General features: G+C 68.1%; 2 non-coding genes across 2 annotated transcripts; one reads left to right on the top strand and one right to left on the bottom strand.

Moving 5' to 3' along the window:
• The first annotated feature begins 454 nt into the window (after positions 1-454).
• TRNAK-UUU (transfer RNA lysine (anticodon UUU)) lies at positions 455-527 on the top strand. The gene has a single exon. It is a non-coding gene; the product is annotated as a tRNA-Lys (tRNA).
• Positions 528-779: 252 nt separating this feature from the next.
• TRNAK-UUU (transfer RNA lysine (anticodon UUU)) lies at positions 780-852 on the bottom strand. Its single transcript has one exon. It is a non-coding gene; the product is annotated as a tRNA-Lys (tRNA).
• Between the last annotated feature and the right edge of the window lie 3,622 nt (positions 853-4,474).

Here is a 4,474-nt window from a genome sequence, read left to right as displayed (position 1 = left end):
GCGGTGCTAGAGGGGACGCGGCCCCGCGCGGGAGCCTCTCCTGCCCCCGCGCGGTGGAGGACCGCGCTGCAGGGCGGGGGGGAGTATGTGACACCACCGCCACCCCCCCCCCGCCGCAACCCGCTGCAGGGCTGCGCCCGCTCCCCAGCCCCTGCGAGCCCTCTTGCCCCCCCCCCCCAACCGGTCACAGCCTGGGCAAAGGCTGTGCCGCCCCCCCTCCCTCAAGGCCAGTGCAAGTCCCTCTCTGCATCCTCCCCCACCGGCGCCCCCAGCCTAGTGCATGGTTGTGCCCCCGTCCCGTGCAAGCCCCCCCCTTTTCCCTCCCAGCCGGTGGTATAGCTGTGCGCCCCCAGCCCCGCTCCCCCAGCACAGCGCAGGGTTGTGTGCCGCCTTCCTGCTCGTGTTAGCCACGGCGTCATGCTTATATGAGCGGCCGCAGAGCGCTTTGTCCGGAGCCCGGATAGCTCAGTCGGTAGAGCATCAGACTTTTAATCTGAGGGTCCAGGGTTCAAGTCCCTGTTCGGGCGATAGCTTTTTTTTTTTTTTTTCTTTTTTTTTCCCCATTATTATGTTTAACTCCGCCTTTCTTTATGCTTCCCGTCCTCTCGGTTTCCTCAACGCTTCCCGGGGTTTTTTGCTCCCTGGCTGGGCTGAAAAGGGGCTCAGCCGGGACCCGCGGGTGGAAAGAACTACCCTTCACCGGGTTTAAACAGCTTTGGAGGAGGAGAAATTAGGAGAGGGGAGGAGGGGGGGTAGGGGGAAAAAAAAAAAAACCATACCGCCCGAACAGGGACTTGAACCCTGGACCCTCAGATTAAAAGTCTGATGCTCTACCGACTGAGCTATCCGGGCTCTGGGAAAGCCCTTCGCTCCGTGCTAAGATGAATCTGCCCCGCGGGCCCTGCTTGGTGCCCTCCGCACCCCACCGCCCCTGCCACCTCGCACCCCTGCCAGCGCCGCTCCCGGGGCTTCCTCTCCCTGCTCCACCGCTTGCTTCCCGTTCGTCCCTTTGCAGCTGCTTACACAACTTTCAAGCTAGACCGGGTCACCCGGTTTTGCCTTCAGCTGTAGCTGGAAGATTTCCTCCAGGGAGGGAGGGAGCCTGCCCTGCCTGGAAACACCCCGCGCACCCTGCTCTCGGCAGGCCCGGGCAGGGGCTGAGCGAAGGACCAGCTGCTTCCGCCGGTGCCTTCCAGCCCTCCAAGGTGCAGGGGCCACACGCAGCGGCCTGGTCGGCGGGATGGCAAGGGAGGTATGTGTTAGGGCTGACTGACAGCACGGCCTGATGGGCGTTTTGTCCCCGAAGCACAGGGCATGGACCTGCCCCATCCCAAGAAGGATGCACCCCCTGGCAAAGCAGCAGAAACCGGCCTTTTCCCACTGCTCTTCGCTCTTCCCACATCGTCGGTGGCAATGACAACACCCAACGGGCCCCCCAGCTGACTGCTCAGCAGTGCTGATTAACCCCACGTTTATTGCATATCTTGAAATATAGATAAGACAACACAAGCTGAGGCTGAACCTTGCTCTTAACAGAGGTCAAGCACGGGCTGCGGGAGCCCGGCTCCCCCCCATGCCCTCATACAGCCGGAAAGCAGCTCCTTGGAAGGAAAGAGGTTGCCTGCCAAGGCGGCCGGGGTGTCCATGTCCGGAGGGACACCGGGGGGGCCAGGGCATGGAGCGCGTTTGGGCCCTAAGGACGAGAAAGCAGCGTGGGAACGGGGTGCTCTCAGCAGCGAGAAACGCGGGCGGAGGTGCCCCCGTCCCTCCCGCGACTCGACGGACGCGGGGACGCAGGGGTGCGGGAGGGGAGGGCCGCGAGGTGAGCGTTAGGGGGATATTCGCCCTCTGCCTGGGGGCCAGGGAAAAGAACGGAGAGCTGGGGCGGCGGAGAGCAGAGCGTGGGGGCATCGGGCACGGGGCTGACGCCCTGGGCACGAGATCAGAGTTTCCCCTCTTGCAATCCCTTGGGTTTCCACTGTCTCTTTTCCTAGGTAGCAAGGAGTGCAAAGGGATGGCATAAAGCAAATGATAAGTCACATTGCCTGATGCTGGGTTTGATTTGGCTACGAATCCCCTTCCTGCGGTTAGCGGTCGAGCGGGCCCGCGGCACTCGTCTGCAGGCCGCGTTTCTGGCTCGCTCCCGCCGTGCAATGGGGAACGACTTCCATCAGAGGGCAGATGCTGCCCGCGCGGTTTTGCCAGCAGACAGCGTGCCGGCCGGAGCCATTTCTCCATAAAAGCCTTCTGCAGGGGCGTGCAAAGCCGCACCTGGAGCGCCCTGCTCCCGGCGGGAGCCCCCTTTCCCCGCCGTGTGCGGGAGGAGGGTCTCGCGCTCGGGGCCGACCCCCCGCGACAGCCCGGCGCGGGTGACGATCGGACGCTGGCTCCGGGCAGGGGGGCCGCACACCGGCGGGAAGGGGACCACAGCGTGCTCAGCCCCGAGCGGCATCCGCTCCACTTGGTGCCGCACCGTCGAGGGAGGGGTTTGGAGAATCGGGTGCTAATTTTAAGCGCTGGATTTGTTTGCAAACGTGACCAGGCGCTTGGCAACCTCAGTTTCTAGGAGCATCCGCTGCCGCACCTGTAATCGCCGGAGATGCAACCAGCTGCTACCCGCGATAACCCGGAGCGGCCGATCGCACCCGGGGACGTCCAGAGGCCCCACAGCTGGTAAACGCAGCAGCGAACTCCGTCCTCCAGGCTCCCAGGAATCTTTAGAGAAACAGGAAGGTTGGAATAATGTTGTGGCAACGCAGCCCCACAAACCAAAACCACCCAGCCCAGCCATGGCTGGGGCTGTGCCCGTGTCCTCAGCTGGCTGGAGAGAGGCCAGCGCAGGAAATGTGCCGCTTGTCAGAGGCCCTGGGAAAGGCTCCAGGGGTTTTAACGCCGGGAAAAAGCCCCGGCCGCGGGGCGACGTCTGCCTCGCGGCGATGCCTGGGAACGGCGTTGCAAAGCGGCCCCCCTCCCGCCAGCTCGGAGAGGGACCGGCGGCCTCCCCAGAGCCGCGCCGGCAGGGCTGGCAGCTCCCGAACACGGCTCTGGGCAGCGCCGGGGTTGCGGAGGTGAATATTACTCTCATCTGTGAGAGCCTGGCAGGGACAGCTGCCTGGAAAAACAAATTACGGCTACTGCTGCCATCGCTCCCAGCACATCTGTTCCCGATGATGTCGTGTCGCTTGTGCAGCGGCTTCTCCAGCGCCGTCCAGGTCCCTTCTCTCCCCCAGGGCTGGCGGCAGCGTGCAGGTGGGGAGCCGGGGAGGCCCCGACCCCCTCCAGGGACCCACGAGGGCCCCTGCAGGGCATCAGAGCACCCGAAAGGGATGCGACAGGAAGGCCCCCATCCTTAGAGGTACGGACCCCGGCGGGAAGCAGAGCGAGCTGGACGCCGATGGGGCGTTAGGAGCCACCAGCTGCCCCCGCAGATGGGGCCGGAGCTTTCTGGGGAGGCGCAGGGGGACGGGAGGAGCAGGAGCCCCGCGAGCTTCCGCGGGGACCCTGCGAGCAGGGTGGCACGGCCGATCTCCCGCACCGTTGCGGGGATGCTGGGGTCGACCAGCCCGGCGGCAGCCCTGGGGGACTCGGCAGGGTGAACTGGGGGGCTGCCAGGGTGCTCGGTGGGGGGGAGCTGGGGGCAGCCAAGGCTTGGCGGAGAGCAGCCTGGGGGCTCGGCGGGGGCGGTGGGAGCAGCCCAGGGGCTCCATGGGGGCAGTCGGGGCTCGGCGAGGAGCAGCCTGGGGGCTCCACGGGGGTGGTGGGAGCAGCCCAGGGGCTCCATGGGGGCAGTCGGGGCTCGGCGAGGAGCAGCCTGGGGGCTCCACGGGGGTGGTGGGAGCAGCCCAGGGGCTCCATGGGGGCAGTCGGGGCTCGGCGAGGAGCAGCCTGGGGGCTCGGCGGGGGCGGTGGGAGCAGCCCAGGGGGACCACGGGGGCAGTCAGGGCTCAGCGAGGAGCAGCCCAGGGGCTCGGCGGGGGCGGTCGGGGCTCGGTGCGGGCGGTAGGAGCAGCCCGGGCAGGGGTCCACGGGAGCAGCCCCGGGGGCTCGGCGGGGGCGGTCGGGGCTCGCTGCGGGCGGTGGGAGCAGCCCGGGGAGGGGTCCACGGGAGCAGCCCCGGGGGCTCGGCGCAGGCGGTGGGAGCAGCCCGGGCAGGGGTCCACGGGAGCAGCCCCGGGGGCTCGGTGGGGGCGGTAGGAGCAGCCCGGGCAGGGGTCCACGGGAGCAGCCCCGGGGGCTCGGCGGGGGCGGTCGGGGCTCGGCGCGGGCGGTGGGAGCAGCCCGGGGAGGGGTCCACGGGAGCAGCCCCGGGGGCTCGGCGAGGGCGGTCGGGGCTCGGCGCGGGCGGTGGGAGCAGCCCGGGCAGGGGTCCACGGGAGCAGCCCCGGGGGCTCGGCGGGGAGCAGCCCCGCCTCGGCGCCGCGGCCCCGCGCCGTGCAATGCGGCGGGCCGCCGGGAGATGGCCCCGCTCCGCGCT

This window comes from Struthio camelus, chromosome 24 (assembly GCF_040807025.1).
Source record: "Struthio camelus isolate bStrCam1 chromosome 24, bStrCam1.hap1, whole genome shotgun sequence".
Classification (NCBI taxonomy): domain Eukaryota; kingdom Metazoa; phylum Chordata; class Aves; order Struthioniformes; family Struthionidae; genus Struthio; species Struthio camelus.
The sequence above is the reverse complement of the archived record's forward strand: the minus strand, read 5'-3'. Positions and strand labels throughout refer to the sequence as shown.